Raw genomic sequence first — 25,230 nt, 5'->3', positions numbered from 1 at the left:
ATCTGCTACTTCATCAGAACTACTACTAGCCAGACTAAAAGAATGTCTCATACCTACCCGTTTCATTCTGCTCAAAGCCCCCGATGAAGTAGCAGATTGATGGCCAAGTGAGGGAATGTTATTGCAATTTATTTTGTTCATTTGCATTTTTTGTTTATTTGCATTTATATTGTTATTTTTATCGTTACTTTCATCATTTAGCATCATATTATTTTTAACACCATTACATTCATATAACGTTTATAGGCCTCCCAGGCTAAAGTTAGTTTACATTTGCTAGCTTGGTAACCTGATCCATATACACCTAATTGCCTACAGATTAATAACATTTAATTAAACAAAATCGATCAATATAATTTCATGCACGTATAATGTCTAATTGCCCTTTGTACAATAGCATTAACATTGTACAACTGACAAACTCCTAACACTGTAAAATTGACTAGATATCATTATCATAACCATCATTAAAAACACTATATATATATTTCCATTAATATAATTTTATATAGGCCTTCCAGGCTAAAGCTAGGTACTTTTACTAACCTGTTAGTTTGGTCCTTATACACCTAATTCCCTACAGATAGATATTATTATTATTATTATTATTAGCCATATGGTGCAAGGAAGCCTGAGGCTTATGCTGCACCAGCCAAAAAAAAATCTGAATTACCCTGAGAGCGAAAGAGAGAAAACAGTCAGAAGTAAAAAGAAATCACCAAGAAAGAGAAGAATGATGATATTCAGCTCAGGACCCTGGGTGTGCCAAGCACCTGGGGTTGTATTGTAGGGGTTCATTTGTACTGGTTGATTAAAGCCAACTTCTTCTTATAACAATTTACACAAGCGCTGCCGTGTAATGTCTGCTGTCCTATTTTATTTTAAATCTGTTGGGGCCTCTGACTGCAAATAAAACTCCGTGTCCTTTCAGAATACAGAGTAGAGTGAAGACAAATTTACTCCCGACAACCGTTAATATCAAAGAACGATTTAATATACATGTAATAATATTTTTAGGTCTTAATCATACATTTCACTTTATAAGACACAATTCTCATAGTTAACACACACATTTAAAATACAGTCTTCCTGGTTAACATGAATATTTCTAAACTCCACTTTGCAGGAGGGGTCTTCACAGTTATTAGAATTTACTTGTATACTCCAAATACAAAAACACCTACAAACTCAATATTAAACTCCGCTCTCTAAAGAGTTAATATAATATTTACCCTTAACAATTGTCTTATGAAATATATATTATTTCTCAGGAACACTGAATGCCTTCAGGGAGTTCCAGTTAGTACTAAATCTTTCTAGTGTGAATAATTTTAGAGCGGGAGACATTATAAAGGAAAATTGGCAACTTACTTTCCTGATCAACTTGCTAACTATTAATCAGTCGAATTAATCTGTCCTGGATATCTAAAGGCCCCCCGCTCGCCTCTGATGTTATAGGATCCTATTTTCTTGTTCTTTTTCCTCGAAAACCTTTTCTCCAGCAAACTTCGGCTTTATTTCCCAACTAGCAGGTTTCCCTTCCTCACATTTTATGCCATTACTCCACAAAAACTTCCACATGCACAATCCTATACAGAACTTCTCTACACACTTCCCGACATCTCTACACAACGAAAAGAGCAAAAGACACCTCAAATTCGCACCCTTCTCCTTCTATATCTCTATGCCTATATTCAGGAATAATATCCAATATTTTATAAGATAAGTATAATCGGAATTCTCCCCCCTCTTTTTTTTTTTTTTTTTATTTCTGGTAAGCCAGAGCTTACAGTATATTCTGGAATGAAGTAATTTAAGAAAATTACTGCTATGTCTTTTCATATTTACATTACAGATAAAAGATTTATGTTCCTTTAACAAACTAGTAAAAGTCTAAACCAATATACCTTTGCTGATTAAAGCTAATGTCAAAAAATAGTAATCAGTTTACATGACATTTTTTTTATCATTAAATAAAATTGACTAATAAAATTTCGTGCATGTATAATGCCTAAATTGCCCTAAGTGCAATAGCATTAACACTGCACACCTGACAGATACCTATTACAGTAAACTTTACCAAATATCATTTTTATAGTCTTCAATAAGAACACAATATAATTGACTCTGCTAGTACCCAGCCTTGCTCATCAGCTTCTGGGACTACAGTGATAATAATTATAATTATTATTATTCACCTATTATAAATTTAATCAAAATTATATAAGAAACTTTAAAAATTTCATCACTAAAGGTAGTAAGGGGTATTAACATGGAACCTAGCCTTATATTTTCGTATATCATCATAACTTCTTATAACTTTATAATTTTTACCAAGCTAGCAATAATACTAATAATACTACATATAGGAACAACATGCTGTATGGGTATCACAGCATAAATTGCACCCTGGGTATAGACATGACCACACAGGACCCGACAATTCCTGAAAACGGTCATATAGCATGCAATGTCGCCACACCACAAGTGAATAAATCGAAACTCAATGGACCTAAAGTTTTTAATTTCTTCCCACACATCAAAGACTACATAGATAGTCTACGCCACCAGAGTCAACTAAAATTTATAAAATGTAACAGTAAACTATGCAAAACTATGCCATACATGCATAACCAGCACCAACAAACCTCTGATAATACACCATATTTTTACCATACAAAAAATGTTATATACCTAATTACATGTAAAATATGTGGAATTCAATATATAGGGCAAACCAGTACAGAGCTGAACATAAGATTAAATCTTCACCGTTCAAAAATAAAGAAATATGGTGAAAATCCCACCAAAGACAGCAGCTCTAACGCTACAGACAAATACACCAATGTAATAGAACTCAGACACTTCCAAAAACACAATTTCACCAATATATCGATAGCCATCCTAGCAATAATGGAAAACACCACCAAAAGGGAAATTATGGAAGACCTGTTTATACTACAATATAAATCCCTCTACCCATACAGACTAAACAATAGATTCAATGGCAGAAATTTCAGTTACACTAGCCCCAAACAATGTACATATATATATTTTTTTATTTATTTATTTATTTATTTTATTATTATTTTTTTTTGGCTGATGCTGCATAAGCTTGCTTTCTTGCATCAAATGCCTCTACTAATGCTAATGCTATCTTTCAACTAACTAAAAACTTGCACGTTAATGGGATAAAAAAATGGTAAAATTAAGCAAGAACGCAGCAACTACAACAGGAATGGGCCACAAAACCTTAACGACTTTGATAAACTTCCCACAGAATGGGATAAGGATCCTATTAACGTGAAAACTATACACAACACCCTATTTGCTCTTAAAATTAGTAAACTAAAAGCATTAAGCAAGATTTACCAAAAACTCAATATCCAGAAAAATACATCTCATCCATACTTTAGAAGATATATTTAAATTCAGAATCGGAATTGATTACCCAGATAGAATTCCTTAATCGTTCATTTGACTATGTCAACATCAGAGATATCATAAATAAAAAATATCAACATAGAAATCAGAAACAGATACAACAAGCCAATAGGGATGGCCATATGTAACTATAAAAATACCATTGCTAATATGAACACCACAGATCAACCCTGTTACTGCCAGGAAAACAAATATAAAAAATACATAGAACCCCGTTACAATCATATCATTACAGGTGACCTTAACATTATAGAGGACCATACCCTAAGAGAGATTATGAAAAATGGAACTAAATTCAGACCCAACACCCAAGCCAACCTAAAAAACCCACCCAAATCTATTTACATGGATCTTCTACAATTTGCCCTCAAAACCTACAAATTCAACACACCAGTAGAAGCCTTTCAAAGTTGGATAAATACTTCCACCGAACTTATCCTGGCTAGATTCAAAGAAATCACATACCACACCAAAATTACATTAAACAATACAACCTTAAAAGAATTAATTATAAAACTAAAGAACTACAAAATAAATTCGTCATTACAAATATAGTTAAGTCCAATAACAACTTCAGCGTTATATGCAAAAAAATTCTACATAGACATGCTTAAAGAGGAGATGGACCTCAGCAATACATATAAACTCGTGAACTCCACACTTAGCTGCATTACCAAAAAACTTATAGCTATTCACAAAATCAAATTAAAAATAGATAACACAAGGTACCCTTTCATATATTGGATCCCCAAATTCCATGAAGTCCCGATTGGAAAAAGGTTCATCACCTCCAGCAGAAACAGCTACATAAAACCATCCAGTAATTTAATGGAGGACAAATTAAATATTATAGCTAGCCAACTCACTAATACTAAATTTATCTCCAATAACATTTAATAAAATAATAAAATATTTAGACTACATCAAAAACAATAGAATCAGAAGTCTATACACTTACGATTTTAAAAACCTTTTCATCAGTATATCACACGATAATTTAAAAAAAGTTCTTTAACACTACTACAAAACTTATCAGAATATAATGGGATGTAATAAACAGTACTGGGACAACCTTATTAATCTCAGTGTCAAAAACAATTACGTACTTATGGGAGACAGCATTTATGTGCAGAGTAGGGAAGTGGCTATGGGGGCTAGCAGTTCTTGCTCCATAGCCAACCTTTACCTGCATTATTTCGAAAACAATATCAAAGAAGAAATTATATTCTACAGATACATTGATGATGTCCTGGTTATCAATTTCGATATCATAGCCCAGGCAATTTATCCCGCAGATTTTATCATAGAATGAATCAACCCGGATAGCAACCTACAAGCGTGCTATCTCGACAGGCAAATCACTATCACCAATGACAATGTTTACACTAGACATTATGAAGAGAGACCATTTTAGCTTCCCAGCTATAAAACTTACCAACTGGGAGGGCAATCTGGCTAAATATATCCATGGCAACACTATTAGAAATCAGACAAACAGGTTAATACGCATCTGCAATAATCTAGATAACATGATGGAAGCAATAAAAAAACTGACAGATATTCTCATCAAGAATAATATACCTGCCAATTACAGCAGACATCATATTAAAGTGGCCATACTTGCGAACCTCAACCTACACCACACCAACGCCAATTGAAAATACAATGAACCAGTTTAGAACTATAACACCAATAAATGGCCCATAGCCCATCTTTGCCTGGTTGTCTAAAAACCAGTGTCCTTCATCAAACTAAGGTAAAGGTTATTGCCCTGAGAAATGACTTCCCAATTTTGATTCCCGGGTTTATTGCGCTCAGAAGAGGCTCGTCGTCTGACCGCACTGTAACCCAGCTAACCAAAAATCCCCCACCCAAAAAACAGAGAATCTAATAATTGGTAATTTATGAACTTGTATCAACTCCCAACAACAGAATAATCGTGCCTAAGGTATTATTTTAAGCACATAATAACGACGTTCATATCCCTTCATTTAATTACAAACACAGTATAAAACCTAGAGACACGGGCTGAAAATTCACATTGAAGGAGGCTGTAAATATGTATATAGCTATCCCCTCGGACATACACGGGTCATTATGCCTTAGAAAAGCTATACCGGCCCTTGTCCAGGGGATAGCATTTCTTATATACTTACATTAACACGCTTTTTCATTAACATACTTCTTGTATTTAATCATACTAACACTTATTGTACTTGTATAAACACATCTTTTCATTTATATAGGTTCCTTCCGCCATCAAAGGCAACCCCCCCCCCCCACTAACTCAAATAAAAACCCTCTCAAGGCTATCAGAACATTTGCATTGACATAGGACATATTGCCTATAGCAATTTCACCATGACGCCATAGTCCAGTGGTGCCACGTAATTTGGGTTTAAGTTACATAAACTTATTATTATTTTTTAATTTATATATTTATTTCATTATAAAAAGGTGTACAGTATCTTTTTAATTTTGTGGTGATCTATAATCAATGTTTACTTAGTACCTCTATATATGAAAAATAAAATTATATACTGTATATATATAATTTGTATTATGAAATGTACTTTTTATAATTATATTATTAAAATAAATATCATATAACATATATTTTTTAATATTATATATATATATACACACACACACACACACAGAATTGGATCTAACAGGCAGAAAATTGAGTAGGGGTGCCACAAAATAAAATAAATTACTTAGGGGTGCCGTTATTATAAAAAGGCTGAAAACCACTGCCATAGTCAATGAAAAGTGCGGCTGCGCAGTATCATTTAAACAGCACACATAAAGAAGGCGGGAACTGATCCCTTTTCAATCTAACCACCACAGTACAAGAAGGAAGTAAGAACCCATTCTCATTTAATCTGATACATACCCGTTGGGCTTTGTGTCACCTATCCCAGTTTGCTGATTCTGACACTATTTTTACAAAATTTTAATTTAACACATTATCTTTTCTCATTTATTAGCACTTCCATTTAATTTCTATTAATTTCTATACAATCACCTAAAAATTAAAATCAGGCAAAACTGGAATGGGGACAACAGAAACAGGTAGGTATGAGACATTCTTTTAGTCTGGCTATCGGTCTGCTCAAAGCCCCTGAAGAAGTAGCAGACCGACAACCAACTGGAAGAATGTTATTTACAATTTTATTTTCATTGTTTATTATCATTTTTTTATTGTTATTATCATTTTTTATTGTTATTTTCATTGTTCATCATCATTTTTTATTTTTATTTCCATTTTCATTAATATAATTTTATATAGGCCTTCCAGGCTAAAGCTAGTTTACTTTTACTAACTTGTTAGTTTGGTCCTTATACACCTAATTCCCTACAGACAGATACCATTAAATAAAATTGACTAATATATATATATATATATATATATATATATATATATATATATATATATATTGTTAAGTACCCTTACTGTAAACAATGAATGAAAAAGATGACAATGTTTCAATAAAACACGTGGAAACAGAAATCATTAAATACTGAAATAAAAAAAATGGCGGTTTTAAAGTTTTGGCAAAAATAGTTTCTGACATGGATAGGGACATCAAAAGCAGCTGATACTCAAAATAATATTGGTTATCTGATGAACAGTTACAGATTTATTTAAGAAGGAGCAAGGAACTTATGCAGCTGATTCAATTTGCATTCATTCTTTTAAAAAACCAGTCCAATAAATACACATTGGGAAGATAATAAGTAAAAAGTAAATACATATGATGGAGACAAAAGACATTTTCGACAGAGATATAACATGCCTATTGTCTTTTCCATGTCTGTCAGTCCTTTAAAATTTGATATAATCTACTGTGCATTATACTGTTTCCTTTGAATCTGTAAAAAATTATAAAGACCCTTGTTTAATTTTTTGGGACAATTTTATGTTCCTAAATGTTTCTAATTAGAATTTTTTTCCCTTTTCATTTTGTGATAATCAGTGCTGTAGTCATAAAATTAGCAGCAGGTATACTCTGTAACTGTTACATATGCAGAGAGTATACTGTGCTTATTAATCGAATTCCAGAGGGTATGCAGCATATACCTGTATATATATATCCAGAAGATATACGCCATTCACCTAAAAAAATCCAGAGGGATTATGGCGTATACCCCACACTACAGCCCTGGTGATAACTGATATTTCAATTTTTGTTTTGTAAAGGAAATACAGTAAAGCAGTCTACTATATCAGAATCTGCTAATATATCTTATTGAAAATGAAAACTGCATATATTAGATTTTTTTTTTTTTTAAATATGTTCATAACAAGGTAGGTTTTTTTTTTATCATTTCATATAAATGATAAAATTGACATATTATAAATCTGTGTGGTCATGTAACAGTATATCTTTCTTTTTTTTCCTTGTTTAACAGTTCTTCCACACTCACTTTAAATTTTCATATTCATAGTATCAACAGTTAAGGCTAACAAGACTATAAATATGACAGTCTCAATAGTTACAGTTATATAAAAAAAGAACACTTAAAAAAAGTTTATAATATAAATGACCAATGTCATTTTTATATCTGCAATATTTAATAATTCAGTGGTATATGAATTCTTTGCATTCTTGATAAAAAAACTATTGCTGATACAAAATGATATTTTTATCAGCAACAGTTTTTTTTATTTTTAAAATAAGGGCATGTGCAGGCTGATTTTTGCACATCAAAATGTAAAGCCTATAACTTGGTCACGTATTATTTCTCAATGATATTTTTTCTTTCTGGAACTCAACTCTACTGAATATATTAATTTTATTCATAATTATATCAGTTTAATTTTTAAAAATTAACTAAGTTATTTAATTAAATTAAAAATATGTTCTAATTTATCATAACAAATATAAAATATGCTCTAATTTATCGTAAGAATATAAGATAGGTTCTAATTTAGTAATTTACAACACGGGGATCAACAGAGACATTTTATAATTTTTTTTTCCTTGTTAATACTACTACCATAAACATTATAAAACTAATGCTAGATGCACAAAAGTCATGGATGCTTCACTACAAAAAAAATTCATGCGTGGACATATGTCATTGAGATTCACCACAGAGGCATTTCAATTTTGTTATCTTTGTAAGCAGCAAACTTTAAATAGATTTTTGTTGTTGTTGTTATTTGGTTTTTAGAAGCATTAGCAACTAAGGCCATATTGCTCCGGGGATATGCAGTAGTTATTCCCTGACCTTTCTGCATCCTCCGTATTTGGTGGTTACGGGCTCGAACCCCGGTCTAATCAAGAAGCGTGTGCTATGCATTGCTGTTCCTGCCCACCTGGCTATGGAAGTGCTAGATTTTTGTGCTATTGATTTTATTCATTAGTTGGAAAGGTGAAGAAAGGTACTTTAAGGCTGCAACAGAATCTAATTATTTTTTTGCAAACTATTTTTAAACAAAATTCACCCCACATGCCTACTTAATTAAGTTTTAAATAAGTGTTAGTTTACCATCAAAATAAGTTCAAAAGTAATTTTACTTGACATTTGTTTTGTTTTTTTTGTATATTTATCAATGATACTGATGAAGGTATATCAAGTTTAAAGTCCAAATTTGCAGATGATACAAAGGTTGGCAGGTGTCTTAACGACAGTAAAGACAGTATGCTACTCGAACTGGATCCAGATAAGTTAGGCAAATGGGCTGAAAAGTGGAAACTGAAGTTTAACATTGACAAATGCAAAGTACTTGGGTAACAATAGCCGAAGAGAAATGTACCAACTGTGTGGTACTACACTCAGGGAAGTGGAAAGTGAAAAAGACCTGGGGTTAATTGTGCAGTCAAATGTGAAGTTCATTGAGCAGTGTAGAAGGGCTGCCAGGGCAGGTCATGGAGTCTTGTCAATGATATACAAGAATTTTGCTAGCAGGGACGGGGAGATGATTATTATCCCGTTATACAAACCAATGGTCAGGTCACACCTAGAGTACTGTGTACAGGTCTGGAGGCCTCATTTTAGGAAGAATATAGAGTTGTTAGAACGAGTACAAAGAAGGGCAACAAGATTGTTTGAGGGGGAACAAAGGGTGCTCTTACTAAGAAAGGCTTAAGTTCTGCAAATTGCAGCACCTGGACAGTAAGCATCTGCAAGGAGATCTGATTGAGGTGTATAAGGCCTTGAATGAGTTGAGCAAGCTGAATGCTGATGGGATTCTTCCTCTTGCTCATATTAAGAACCTGAGCGGGGCACAGTTTCAAATTGATGAAAGACAGCTGTAGAATAGAAGTGCGGAAATTTGCCTTTAGCCAGCGGATAGTTGATCGGTGGAACAGACTTCCATCTTTTGTTGTGGAAGTTGATAGCCCTTAATAAATTTAAGGCTGTGCTGGACAGGCATTTGGAACAAATGGAAGGGTGAAATGGGAGGGGTTTTTTTTTTTTTTTTCTGGCTGATGCTGCATAAGTTTGCTTTCTTGCATCGTATGCCTCACTAATGCTAATGCTAATTGATCATTTGCTAATGTAAGGATTGTTGATTGAAATTTTATGGTATTAATCACGACATCTGCTTCAATGAAGAGTTAAAAGTGATATTTAATGTGCATGTGCATGTGCTTGACATTGCCAAGTGGTCAGGAGTGCAAGTGCAGTAGCACTCTGAGTGGACCAGGGTTCAACACAGTGACTGCTAAATAAGATTAACATTTGTATTGATGATTTATTGTAAATGCCACTGACCTGGTGGTTGTGCCAAAGTAATAAATAAGAACACACACACACACACTGGTGTTTAAAGAAAGTGAATCACCCTTTAAAATTGCAATTGTCGTCCAAATAACATTAGCATTGGCATTAGTAGAGGCATTTGATGCAAGAAAGCAAGCTTATGGAGCATCAGGCAAAAAAAAAAAATAAATAAATAAATAAATAAAAAAATAACCACTTCCACTTCACCCCTCTGTTCGTTCGAAATACCTGTCCAGCTGAGCCTTAAACTTATTTAGGCTATCAACTTCCATGACAAGGGATGGAAGTCTATTCCAGCAACCAACCACACCCACTGGCTAAAGGCAAATTTCCTCATGTCTATCCTACATCTGTCTTTCCTCAATTTGAATTTATGCCCTCTCAGGTGATTATTCTGAGCAAGAAGAAGAATTACATCAGCATTGAGCATGCTCAAACCATTCAAAGCTTTATACACCTCTATCAGATCACCTCGCTGGTGCCTAGTCTCCACACACTGTAATTTGCAAAACTTAAGCCTTTCTTCGTAAGAGCACCTCTTTTTGTTCCATTCACTAATCTTGTTGCCCTTCTCTGTACTCATTCCAGCAGCTCTACATCCTTCTTGAAATGAGGCCTCCAGACCTGTACAGTACTCTAGGTGCGGTTTGACAATTGCCTTATACAAGGGAATAATCACCTCCTTATCCCTGCTAGAAAAATTCCTATTTATCATCGACAATACACCATGAGCTACTCTTGCAGCCCGTCTGCACTGCTCAGAAAACTTCATATCCGCCTGCACAACCACCCCCCCAGGTCCCTTTCATACTCTACCACTGTCGGTGTAGTACCACAGAGTTGATACGTTGCTCTGGGGTTGCTGTTTCCCATATGTAGTACTTTACATTTGTCAATGTTAAACTTCATTTGCCACCTCTCAGCCCATCTGCTCAACCTTTCCAGATCCTGTTGCAGTAGCATAGTGTCAGTAGTGTCCTTGACAACCCTGCCAACTTTCGTATCGTCTGCAAACTTGGACATTAAGCTTGATATACCATCATCAATATCATTTATAAATACAGAAAACAATAATGGACCCAATACTGAACCCCGAGGGACTCCACTAATAACATTAGTCCACGATGAGCAGTGTCCATTGATTACCACTCTCTGTCTTCTCCCCCTCAACCATCCCTTTATCCATAGCAGTAATTTGCCTCCAATGCCACACTGCTCCAATTTGTGCAGCAGTCTTCCGTGTGCAACAGTATCAAAAGCCTTTCTAAGATCCAAGTATATAATATCAAAGTTATTCCCTGCATCCAATTCTTTTTGACTGCATCATAGTATCCAATCAAATTGGTCAGGCAAGACTTCCCCTTAACAAAACCATGCTGTGTCTGAACTATAACTGAAATCTTGTCTAGATGATCCTGCAGTGCTTCTTTAACCAGTGTCTCCATTAATTTTCCAGGAACAGAAGTTAACTAACAGGTCTATAATTACTTGTGTCGCCCTTTGATCCTCCTTTGTGAATTGGGGGTCACATTTGCACATCTCCAGTCCATGGGTACTTCCCCTGAGTCCAAGGAAGCTCTCATAATTATGGCTAAGGGTTTGCTTACTTCCTTTAATATAACTGGATAGATCCCATCTACCCCAGGTGCATTTCTTGTATTTATCTTCAACAATTTCTCCTCCACTTTATTCTCATTATTACAAGGTTCTCTAGCTTACTGCCAGAGTTGAATACACCTCTGATATTCCCCTCGCTGAATAACTCCTCATGTGTGAATGTCGATGCAAAATATTCATTCAGTTTGTTAGCTACCTGAGCAGGATCATCAACAGTTGACAAATCGAATATCAAGTGGCCCAATCTGATTCATCCCCTTCCTTCTAGAGTTTACATAAGTAAAGAACTCTTTGCTGTTTTTCTTTGCATCCCTTGCCAAAGATTTCTCGTAATCTGCCTTCGCCTGCCTAACCTCCTTTGTAACTTGGTTACAGATCAACTTGTATCTATCATAAGCTTCTGCGTCACGTGTTAATCTGTATGTATCCCATGCATTTTTCTTCTCTGCCATATGTCTCATTAGTTCATCTGACATCCACTTAGGCCTAAACCTTGAACAATATTTCTTAGTTGGTATGTAAAGCCTAGTAGCTTCCAAGATAAGTTCTTTGAATGCTTCCCATTTTGAATTTGCTGTTGGTAACATCATCAGTTGGTTCCACAGTATAGAATTTAAATACTGTCTCAGTTCATCGTAGTCGCCTTTACGAAAGCAATAACCCTTCCCTTTTTTCCCCCTAATGGTAGTTACCTCTTTGAGTAAATCCCACTTCAGCACACTGTGATCACTGCCACCTAGTGGTTCATTTATCTGCAGATTCTTAATGCATGAAGAATCACTACTGATAATCAAATCAAGAGTATTACTCCCTCTAGTTGCCTCCTGAATATGCTGATGTAGAAAACAATCATCCAATAAATTCTCAAAAGCCTTGCTAGTGTGTGAGTGACCAGCCCCCAAATTCCAGTCAATATCTGGGAAATTAGAATCCCCCATTATAAGACTCTCTGATTTACTGGCCCACTCTATTTCCCCGTACAGTTTCTTATTATACTCATCAGAGTCATTAGGCCTATAGCACACTCCTACTATCAATTTTGATCTCCCAATGCTTGTCACACCAAACTGACTCGACACTGCACTGTCGAGCAATGTTGACTGGCTTCACTTCCTTGGATTTTATGTATTTCTTAACTAATAGCATAACCCTCCTCCCTTCCTATCCTGTCTATCCTTTCTGTAGACATTATACTCCCCAAATTCCAGTTCTGCATTCCTTATATCTGTGTGACACCACGTCTTTGAAATCCCCACAATATCTGCCTTTGATGTTTTGAGCAATACCTCAAATGCATCAAATTTATTTACTAAACTCCTAGCATTGGTGTACACGCAAGTATACATGCACCTGTTCTTTTTCTTACCTACCCTAAAACAACCTATGTGTTTATTTGTACCCCAATGATTCCCAGCAGTCTCTGAAATATCCTGCATCTTATTTTCCAGGCTGCGGCTCATTCCAATAGAAGCAGTGCAAGAATCACTTTCACCTCTGCCAGTGGCTACTGTTAATCTATTAGTCCTTGTATCTCCCCAATCTAGCAGTTTTTTAAGTATATGGCGATATTTCTTACAGATTGCATCAGAGAAGATTGACATGCATAGGTTGTGACTTAATATTGCATCAGCTGTTACTTTGAACTATACAGGGTGTCTCAAAAATATTGGTACAAACGTTTAGGGTAGGCAGGTAACATCTAAAGTAATACGAATTGCATAGGAACCCATAACCGGAAACATCACCGTAAGTCGGTACACGGCACTGTTCATCAGTTCGCGAGAGGGAAAATTTCTGGTTTACTCATTCAAGCAGTAGTCGCCGCACGAAGAGCATGCATCGATATACGAACTGTGAGCTGGCAGACATGCACCTAGTGTATGGATTAGCAGAGGGCAACGGACAAGCCGCTCAATGAATTTATGGAGAAGGCTTCCCAGACAGACATGGACCACTGTTTGTTTGTGCGTGTGTGCATCAAAATTTGCACGATTATGGGTCATTTAGAGGTAACAGGAGTAGTGCGGGCAGACCACGTTCGACGCGAACTCCTGCCACGGAACAAAGTGTGTTGAATGCCGTCCAGAATAATCCTACTACCAGCACACATGCAGGTGCCTCTACCTTAGGAGTGTCTCGTTACAGTGTACAGCGTGTGTCTGGCATGACAAATCCTTTTACACAGCTTTCATCTCCAAAGGGTTCAGTTACTGCCCCCCCAAGATCATCCTGCACATGTGGCTTTTGCACAGTGGTTTCTCCATGAAAGTGTTCAAGACTTGAATTTTCCAGCCTATGTTTTGTTCACGGATGATGCTTATTTCACTCGGGAAGGCTTATTCAATCAGCACAGTGCTCGTGTGTGGGCTCACAAACAACCCACACGGTGTGTGCCCCCATGCAGCACAACATCGCTTCCCAATAAATGTGTGGGCAGGTATGGTCGGTGACTGCTTAGTCAACACATACCTGTTACCATCCCGCATGAACTCCGCTAAATATCGGATCTTTCTTGAACAAGTTCTACCAGGGTTACTTGACGATGTTCCAGCAAATGTGAGACACAACATTTGGTTTCAACATGACGGGGTGCCTGCCCATTATGGAAGGTGTGTTCGTGACCATTTGAACAGGCGTTTTGGGCATCGATGGATTGGCCGGAGTGGACCCGTTGCCTGGCCCCAGGCTCACCTGATTTATCGAGCCTTGATTTCTTTCTGTGGGGGGGGGGCCTCAAATCTATCGAGTATGAATTGCCTGTGGAGACGGAAATGGATCTCGTGGCGAGACTCGGCTGCGCTGCTGCTACTGTTTAAGAAACTCCAGGTGTGTTCGACCGTGTCCACCAATTCATGCTGTGTCGGTGTCACGCATGCATGGCGTCTCATGGTGGAACCTTCAAGCATCTGTTATAACATCATGAAATGCAGCCATCTCGTACTGGTCAAATAAATGTTTGCCACTAATTACTGTCTTGTGTCATTTCTGCTTCTTGTGCCTCTGCTACTACTTTCCCGTGACGTTTCCGGTTATGGATTCCTATGCGATTCACATTCCTTTAGATGTTACCTACCTCCCCTAAAGGTTTCCAAAATATGCCGATTAGGTTATACTTATTGAAGAAAAATAGAAACTAAGTTGCTAAAAAAGCAACTTAGTCAGTGGCACATTATACCTTCATGGGGCCCAAGGCAAAATGTAATTTGAGGGCCCCATCTAAAGAAAAAACTAATAAAGAACATTTTCAAACGTTTGTACCAATATTTTTGAGACACCCTGTATAAGCATACTCTGCAAAAGTTGCATCATTCCTTGCTTGTGTCAGGATGGTGAGTTACATGCAGTTGATGCATGGAGAAAGAGTGCTATTGTTGCTTTACATGGGGAAGGATGTTCTTCCCGTCATATTGCTTATAGAGTGTCTTGTAATCAGTCGACAGCGAGTAGATTTCTTTCCAAACTGAAAAACACTGGTTCTGTTGATGGGAAAAAAGGAACCTGATGCAAACGAGTCTACATCAAAACAGGCCCACTTTTTGAAGTGCTTATGCCTTAAAAACCATAAAGCTTCTTTGTCTGACTGAAAAGAGAATGGGAAGAACATACAGGAGTGATAGCAAGTGCAGTAATGGTGAGAAGACACCTCTTCAAAATTAGACTTCTAGCCTGTCATCCTAAGGAGCCCCTCCTCAAACAAAAAATGAAAAAGGCCCGATTAATTCGGTGTAAGAAGCATGTCAAATGGACCCCTGAGTAGTGGAAGTCAGTTATTTTCTCGGATGAGAAGAAATTCAACCTGCATGGCTCTGATGGGAGACAAACAATTCACCATAGATGTGGTGAAGAATACCATCCAGACTGTATGGTGTCTACAGTGAAATTCCATACAAGCCAAATGATATGGGGGGGGTGCATTTCGTATCGTGGAGTAGGTCACCTGCAGTTTATAAAAGGTTCAGTAAATGCCAATGGATACCTGGCTATAGCCCCAGGGGTCACATCTGGTGAGTATGGGTTTGGCACACCCAGGTCCTGAGCTGGATATCATCATTCTTTTCTTTCTTGGTGACTCCTTTCTACTTCTGACACCTCCCTCTCTCTCTCTCTCTCTCTCTCAGGGTACTCAGAATTTTTTTTTTGGCTGGTGCAGCATAAGCCTTAGGCTTCCTTGCACCGTATGGTTAATAATAATAATAATAATATATTGGAAGGCAAATTGCTGCCAACCATTAGAGACCATTTCAACCTGCCAAGTAACTGCATCTTTCAGGACTCTGCTCCTTGTCATCAGGCAAAAAAAGTGTAAGTAGGCACTTCTCTAGTTACTTTAGCTTCAATTCTACATTAGAGGTTTGACAGTAACGTGTTTACATTTGTTACAGGTGAAAAAATGGTTGGAAGAACAGTCTATTACAACTCTTAGCTGTAAGGCCAGGGAAACAGCCCGGACCTGAATCCTATAGAGAACTGTTGGCATTGTGTGGAATCTGCAGTTTCCAGAAAGAAAACAAAGACCCTTTGTGAACTTCAGGAAGCCATAATTCGTGTTTGGAACTACGAACCATCAGTTGATTATCATCAGAAATTGATCTTGTCAATGCCTCGACAGTGTGCTGCTGTCATCAGGGCCACAGGCAGTTCAACTAAATATTAGTTTGCACGTAGTGAACTTTTCATTTTGTTTTCCATTTAAAATGATAAACTGAAGCAAACTGAGAGCTTCTGATAACATTTCAGCAATAATTGTTGTGATTACCAAAACTTTTATATAAAGGTTGCAAATGCTCATTTTGGAATATTTTGAGAGCACCTGTCAAATATTACTTCGCTTTGCCTTAACTATTAATAAATATCTTTTGTTTATATTTCTATTTGTGATGCTAGTCATTAATGTAACATACCATCTCAAAAAAGGGTTAGAAATGTGAAATTCCTAGGTGATGTACTTTCTTTGTACACCAGTGTATGTTCTGGATATGTCTACTTTTTTTTTTTTTTTTTTTTTTTGCCTTAAAAATTCATGCTCAAATAAGTAAACTGAAAAGTAAGCAATAATTATATAGTACTTCTTCATGCAGGTCATGAAACTAAAACCAACAGGCATAGATGACAGACTGACATCTTTTATTAATGCTATGTGTACATGTGAGGCTTTATGTCCCTAAGCCATTCCTTGTTGCCTGTTTCGTACTGTACTGAAATTTAGTTTCTCTATAAACAATGCTTCAAAATGAAAGTGCATTTGTTATTAGAAATTTGAAAAATCTCAGAAACATTTACTTTTAGTAAGTTGTATTCTGTTTAAAGCCAATGATTATTTTCAAAGGCAAAGGATGCTGAAAATAGCTTCTAGTAGAGATTTTCATTCACATTTATGAGAAAGACGAATGAAAGAATCAATGTTATTCAACTTATTAATGCTTGAATGGTCAACTTATATGTTGAAATATGGTACTTATCATTTGCTAATAAAACAAACTGGTCCTCTTCTAAGGCAACACATGATCATGTAAAGCATCTTCTCACAAAAGGATAAAAGTTGATTCACCAAAAATTCAACTTTTTTTTTTTTTTTTGATGAAGCAGCACATTTTCTTTTGCATATTGGCAGCTACAAGTGTTGCAGTGGCTCTATGGGCAGCTGAGTATTTGAGTCATGGATTTAATTCCTTTGAAGTCAATGACCCTTTTATAAAAAGCATTGAATTCACAACCCATCAAATCACTTAATTTCCACTTACTCCTTCAGCACATAACACACAAAAAGCATCTCCTACAGCATTATGTCCAGCTACAAATTCAGAATTGAAATTATTAATTTAATGGTAATGGAGCTTGCACTCATACTTGTATATATTTTGACTAATATCATCCAATTTAAAAGTTCATTTCTGCATTTGCAAAAATGAATATTTAAGTTTTGAATTTTTAAAATTTCTAAGAGAAAAAGCACTATCTTAAATAACTCCCCCAGGGGCTCACATCTGGTGAGTATGGGCTTGGCACACCAAGGGTCCTGAGCTGGATATCATCATTCTTCTCTTTCTTGGTGATTCCTTTCTACTTCTCTCTCTTTCTATCAGGGTAACACGGGATTTTTTTTTTTTTTTTTTGGCTGGTGCAGCATAAGCCTCAGGCTTCCTTGCACCATATGGCTAATAATAATAATAACTGACTCATCTGATGCTCAATATGATAGAAGAGATGTTAGTATTTCTGAACAAGAAATAAAGATGTTGGTTTCCAAAATATGCCTATTAGGTTATACATTTTGACGAAAAATAGAAACTAAGTTGCTAAAAGAGCAACTTAGTTAGTGGCACATTATACCTTCATGGGGCCCAAGGCAAAATGTAATTTGAGGTGCCCCATCTAAAGAAAAAACTAATAAAGAACATTTTCAATTTCATTTTATCATTACAACAAAACAAACAAATTATATGACATACATAACTGACCGTAGAAATGTTGAAAGCAATTCTACAAGTTAAGTGCAATTTTGCTAATTCTTGTGAAGAATTTTACGAAGAAATAGCAAATAATGAAGAATTTTTAAGAAAAATTCACTCAGTGGGAAAATATATTTAATTTCTTTTGTTTTTATTGTTAAAAGAAGTATGTATTTTTATTATTTCACAGAAAAAATACCTAACCTTTTTTCACTAAACAAAAATGAAAATTGATTAAAAACATGACCCCTCCAATAAGTGGATTTTTTTCCTTCTAATTACAACTATTTTTCTCAGTTCACGTCCTTCACGCAACCTTCTGTTTGTTACGTAGCAAACTACCAGGGGTACCGTATACTGAATTTCAGCCTTTTTTTAAAAACAAAACAAAACAGGCTATATTTGTTTTTTTTAAGAAGTGTGATATTTTATTTTATAAGTTTAGTTCAAAGAAGTATATGAATTTAATTTATATTTTGTATGTGAATATTTTTTATATACAAAAATTTAAAAAATATATAAGTATATTTTTTTTTTGTGTGTGAAAATAGCCCCCCCCCCCAGATGTCCCGCATTGGAATACTAAGGATCTGGTCACTTTACATACGAACTAAATATAAAATTTCATCATAATCGGTAAAACCATTTTGGAAAAAAAAAAAAAAAAGGAATTTTAAAATCAATCTTCAAGTAAAGTTCATTATTGACCTTGGTAGGTAAAAAGTTCAGTTTCAGATAAAAATCACTTAAAAAATATTAGTAAAACACAGCAATGAATTTTTGAAACAGTGATTTTGGGGCTCCCCTCTGATCGGGACCCTAGGCAGATGTCTTTTTTGCCTATAGGATAATGTGCCACCGAACTTAGTTACTGTTTGCAGTGCTCAGGTAAATTGAAAAAAAAATTGTGAAAATCTAAGCACTTCAGCTTAAGTAGAGTATTTGTCTAATTTCTTAAAGAACAGATAGTTCTAAGTTTGTGGCACTTCCTTACCAATTCTTCAGTGTATCAATTGCCTTTATAAACATCTGGGAATTATCTGTACTTCTAGAAATTAAAGACCAGATTTCACTCTACAGAGCTAAGTGCTTAGATTTTCACTGTTCTTCAAAATACTAACTATGCAACAGTTTATTATAGTAAAAATACTGGAATAGTATCTGTAAGTCAAATAGAAAAAATGCTAATTTTTGTTCAAGTGCTACATTACAAAATACTATTAATATTTCAGACCATATTCAGAACAGTAAAGATTTAGGGGGGAAAAGTAACCATTCAATGATACGGGGAATCTTTAAACAATGTTATGCATCAGTGAGGATATAATGATTCAGTCATGACCGTTCATACAGTTTAGAAACAAATCATTAGCATGAGTAGGGGAAAATTCACTAAAAATCTTTTACTAGTGTTATCTGGTGTATCAGAATCGCAATATCCAACACGAGTGTCACCATCTCCAGATTCATGTGACCAGATTCTTTAGTTCCAGGAATGTCAATGTCATGGGCCACAGGGCAAACAGCCTCACTAAGCTAGTCTTGATCCTCCAGTTTCCTTTTTCTATGCCTCTATTTAGCTCACAATCTGTACACTCTTTAATCCACTTTAACAGTTGTATTTCAATTCCAGACCTAAAATTCATTTTCATATATACTAGTTCTTGGCAATGCAATATGGCAACATCTATTTACACATAAATAAAATAACTGGATGATTACACAGCAGAAAGGAAAGTTGAATTCTAGAATTTAAACTGATACCAAAATAATAATGACACTGGAAAAAAAAAAAAAAAAAAAACTGTATGATTACATAGTGAAAAAGAATGCTGCTCTCTCAAATCAAAACTGGAATCATGAAGAGAGTGATCATATGGATGACTAGCTTCATTCAATTCCACCCAAAATTATGTAGATTACTGACTCACAAACCGTGAATAAAGGTAAGTCATGAAGGCTGATAACTTCATTACTACAGATGAAAATAACAATCGCAGACAACTGTTTTAAATATGATGGACAAACATTTTCATCCAAGCAATGACTGAAGTATTCATTAATAAATCCTGAACTTCAATCTGTTATGTTTAAATGTAAACAAAACCAGAAATGTTTACAAACAGAAATGCTTATCCTGGTGGAATTATTCAACAGTGTGCAAACTAAGACTGAGTGAATACAGTCTGTCTCCATCATATTGAATCAACAATTTTTGCCTAATCTCGGGGTTTAAGTGAATTGTTTAAGTAGTCAACATTTTTGTTGACTACTTAAACAATTCACTTTTGTTGAAACATTCGTTTCAACAAAATGAATTCGTTTGTAACCAAATTTTTGAAAAAATTGAAGTTCCTCTGAAAAAATTAAAACATCGGCCGTGGAAATCGGATTTTACTTTAAAAAAATAAATAAATAATAAATACACTGTGGATGGACTAAAGCTGAAGCCATCATGAAAAACGTACTCCAACCCAAGTTATTATTATTATTTTAATTGTTTTAATTATTTAATTTAATTATTTTAATTATTATTAAGTTGATTGAAATGGAGTTAGATGAACTCAAAATTGACACTGGGAGGATCTACGGCTTAATTAAATTTTTAAGCAACTCTAGTCTTTTAATTAATTAAGGTTGTCGATACACATTTTGTGTACCTTGTGTTTTTTTTTTTTTTTTTTTGTCTTAATGACTGGAGCTCTGAGGCTAACACTTATTTTTCAAGACGCACGCTGTCACAATTTGTGGCTCAATAACTACCAGAGAGGTAAGAAAATTTCGTACGTTTTATATTTACTCAATTTTTATATCTTATCATTCTGATTATACTGTCTTCAAAGTTTAAACCCAGTTAATCATCTTTTTATTTGCAATATAAGAAATCATACAGAAGTTTTTACCAACAGTGAAGACGTGTGAAAAACGAATGCGCACATATACACAAAGGTTTTATTTATTTTTTTTTTAATTGTAAACTATTATTTCTTAGACCAGCTGAATCAAAAACAAAGATTTATTTCAACAAAAATTCATACTTCCGAAATAAGTTATCTGGAATACACGTTACTAGTAAACTCACTGTTAACATACCTGCTCTACTGAGTGGCCCAAATGTTATAACTTGACATTACCTGACTCGCATACACTTCATCAGAACTTACCTGCCAGAATTTACTAGGGTAAATCACTTTTTTGCTATCTTCTTGAAATGTTTTGGTTTAAGCGTAACGTTCCAGTTTGTGGTCATAAACGGTTGAATCATTTTACGTCCACGTCACAGAAAACTAACCCAAGCCATCAGTATAAACTACCCGGAAACTTTACTTTTCTATTTTAGCACGTCAGTAATTCTTGCTTCGACAAAATTAATCACTTTCAAGCATTTCAAAAACTAGATCGAGTTTGTTTCTTTATTCTTTTTTTTTTTTTTTTTTTTTTTTGGTAATAGTGAAATACCTTGTGACTATGCTGACCTCGACGTCAACGAGTAATTGTCAAAAAATGTACACACCTTGCATACTACACACACCACTGCACAATAAAACAAACTACCTCGTCTCCCACCACATTTCAACGTTAGAGTTTCATTAAAACACCAATATTCAATTTCATGACACCTAGTGGACAGTGACAGTATTTCACAAAATTAATGCTACTTACTTCAAAATTTACTTGCTTCTTACTAAAATGCACTACAAATTAAGAAATTCAATAATATTACAATATAGGTTGTTTCTACGTGTAGAAAAGTTGACAGATGCGCTGAGAAGTGGCAACCAGTTTAACACTGGCAAATGTAAAGTACTGCATATGGGTAGAAGTAACCCCCCCAGAGAAGCATACCAACTGCGTGGTACTACACTTAGGGTGGTAGAAAATGAAAAAGACCTTGGAGTAATTATTCAGTCAGATATGAAGTTTTCCGAGCAGTGTAGCCAGAGCAGGTCATGGGGTATTGTCAATGATATACAGGAACTTTGCTACCAGCGAAAAGGAGGTGACTATCCCTTTTTATAACACAATTGTCAAGCCAAACTTGAGTACTGCGTATAGGTCTGGAGACCTCATTTTAGGAAGGATGTGGAGTTGCTTCAGCGAGTACAGAGAAGGGCAACAAGATTGGTGAGGGGAACCAAGGGATCCTCTTACCAAAAAAGGCTTAAGTTCTCAAATTGAACCGTCTGGAGACTAGGGGTTTGTGAGGTGATCTGATTGAGGTGTATAAGGCCTTGATTGAGCAGGCTCAGTTCTAATGAGATTCTTCCTCTTGCTCAGATTACGAACATGAGGGGGTATAAATTCAAATTAAGGAAACATAGTTGTAGAATACATGTGCGGAAATTTGCCTTTAGCCAGCGGGGAGTTAATTGCTGGAACAAACTTTCATCTGTCGTTGTGAAATTTGATAGCTTAAATAAATTCAAGGAGGAACGGGACAAACTTTAAGAGGAAATGGACGTGTGAAATGTTTTTTTTTTCTTGCTGATGCTAAATAAGCTTTCTTCCTTGCATCACATGCCTCTATTACTACGTTGCAACACCATAAGTTTTTTTCTGTTTTCAGACATGGAGTAGCACCTTTTGTCACAGAAAATCTGTTTATAGGCAGAGAAAGATCCATTGATATCAAAAATGTGATCGAACAAATGCACACAACAAGGTCCACTGAAACCTTATCAGCAATTCCAGACCATATGATGGACAGGAGGAATTTTTATAGACTTTTTTCCCCATTGTGACAGAGTCAGGGTTGAATGCTGAACAGTGTTTATAACTAAAGAAATATTTAAAAAAGAACTACATGTCTCACGAAATTTAATATTGTTGGATAAACAGGAAAAATAACACAAATAATGGATAAGGCAAACATTACAAATTGATACAGAATTATCAATTCTGTATCAATTGACAAGAACACAAATAATGGATAAGGCAAACATTACAAATTGATACAGAATTCTAAGTATCTGCAGTATAAACAGCATCAGTCTCATCAAAGTAAAAAAAACTATTTCCGTGAATAATCAAAGTGTTGATGATGAAACTAAACATCTTAAATTCAAATTCATTTTATGGAGAAGCTTCCATTAGGAATGATCAGCTGGCCACGTAAGAGCCGTTTTCCATCAAGGTGGTGCAAAGGGTTGAGGGTGAATTGTTACAGCACACCCAAGTCCTAAACAGCATCAGTCTCATCAAAGTAAAAAAAACTAATTCCGTGAATAATCAAAGTGTTGATGATGAAACTAAACATCTTAAATTCAAATTCATTTTATGGAGAAGCTTCCATTAGGAATGATCAGCTGGCCACGTAAGAGCCGTTTTCCATCAAGGTGGTGCAAAGGGTTGAGGGTGAATTGTTACAGCACACCCAAGTCCTAGACACAAGGTGAGCCACAAGCGACATTGAAAAAAAAAAAAAATCCTCTGTTGAAAATTCAAAAACACGAAAAATTGAATATTGCAGAATAGCCACTTTCTGTGCAAACGGCCCTCCCGGGTAGCATAGTTGTTATAATCACCATCGTCCCCACACCAGGTGTAAAATGCCTCCGTTCGAATCCGGTCAATGACGCCAGGAATTTTTCTGTTGACTTTTTTTCACAACGGTGGCTGAATTAGCGTGTCTCAGGAGAAGGTGGCATTGCTTTTTCTCCCGGAAAATTGAGTTTTTCGTCCAGCAAAGAGAAAATCGACCACAATAATGCCCACAGTTTATAGACACATTATTTGTAAAAGAATAAGACAAGTATACCTCAATAAGATACGTATGACAGAAACTCTGGGTGCGAGGTTAGTCGCGTCTGGGTGCGAGTTTAGCCTGTGCGGTCGCAGCTCCTTGAAGCTCTTGGAACAGAGCAGTTTTTCCTGATTTATTAGCTTAAATTGTCATATTCACTTATTTTCTAGAGTAGCTTTATATTCCTAGTTACGATACTTAGTTTAAAGTTTAACTTAGACAGAGATTTTGTAGGTATTACTTAGTATCGGTAACGGTATCAAATCCACGTGTTACAAATTGAACGAGAGGTCTTTTTTTTAACCAAATTTAGTCGATTTATTTAACCAATTGTTATATCAAATTATCTTCTATAAGTAGATTATAGACCTAGTCAGGATCCTTAGTTTATTCTAAATTGAGATAGCGAGATTTGGAAGCTAACGGTACTTCTACGGACTTACGAGTCCGTAGAAGTACCGTTCGAGAATTCCCGCCATTTTTACACGCTAGCATAAGCTTAGTGTAGTATAGTGCATAATATAATATTGTCAATTAATCAGTAAATCTATTAATCTTGATAAACTTTATTGTCAATTAAATTGTATTTTTAACTCTATATATATATATAAAACGACTTAATCGTAACAAATAATTAATACATAACTATAGTGGTACACGTGATACGGAAGTTGTATAAAGGGAACTCGTAGAAAACACTAGATACCGAAAAAAAAATATATAACATAACTGTTTTGGGATATAACTTAAACATTTAATTTTTGTTTTGAAATTTTATTGAATTAAATCGGAATCATGACTCTGACCAGAGCAGCAAAGCAAAAGGCTCAAGCTAATGGGAGTGCTGTGGTTCAGGGGAGAACTGAGGGGGGAAGTTGCCCTCTGAATCACAGTCTTTTAAAATGCACTGTTTGCTTGATGTTTGCGGAGCAGTCGGGTCTTTGTGTGTGCACGATGTAAGGAGTGCAAGGAAATCAGGCGACAACTCAGCGTTGTTATGGGCCTTTATGAGAGCTTGAAGGACAGGGTGGATGCCCTCGAAGGAAATAAATTGAGGGGCCCATCAAGCTCTCAGCTGCCCACATCAACGCCAGAGCTTGCACTTGGTCATCAGGCAACACAGAGGCAGCCCCCTAGGCAGAATGCGCTGGTCCCACAGGAACTAGAAGTTGTTGGTGACTCTATTGTCAGGGAAACGGGGAACATGCTTTGTAAAAAGGATAGGTGGAATAGGACCAG

At 35.6% G+C, this 25,230-nt stretch overlaps 1 protein-coding gene across 2 annotated transcripts in view; it reads right to left on the bottom strand.

Moving 5' to 3' along the window:
- Positions 1-21,807, bottom strand: part of LOC150084902 (kinesin light chain-like) — a 172,916-nt gene extending 151,109 nt beyond the window's left edge. For both annotated transcript variants that reach the window (XM_090376696.1, XM_090376697.1), the window contains exon 1: positions 21,413-21,807. The gene's annotated coding sequence lies outside the window, so the exon portion shown is untranslated. The remainder of the gene's footprint in view (positions 1-21,412) is intronic.
- Between the last annotated feature and the right edge of the window lie 3,423 nt (positions 21,808-25,230).

Source organism: Mastigoproctus giganteus, chromosome 6 (assembly GCF_048544385.1).
Source record: "Mastigoproctus giganteus isolate SK-2022 chromosome 6, ASM4854438v1, whole genome shotgun sequence".
Classification (NCBI taxonomy): Eukaryota; Metazoa; Arthropoda; class Arachnida; order Uropygi; family Thelyphonidae; genus Mastigoproctus; species Mastigoproctus giganteus.
The sequence above is the reverse complement of the archived record's forward strand: the minus strand, read 5'-3'. Positions and strand labels throughout refer to the sequence as shown.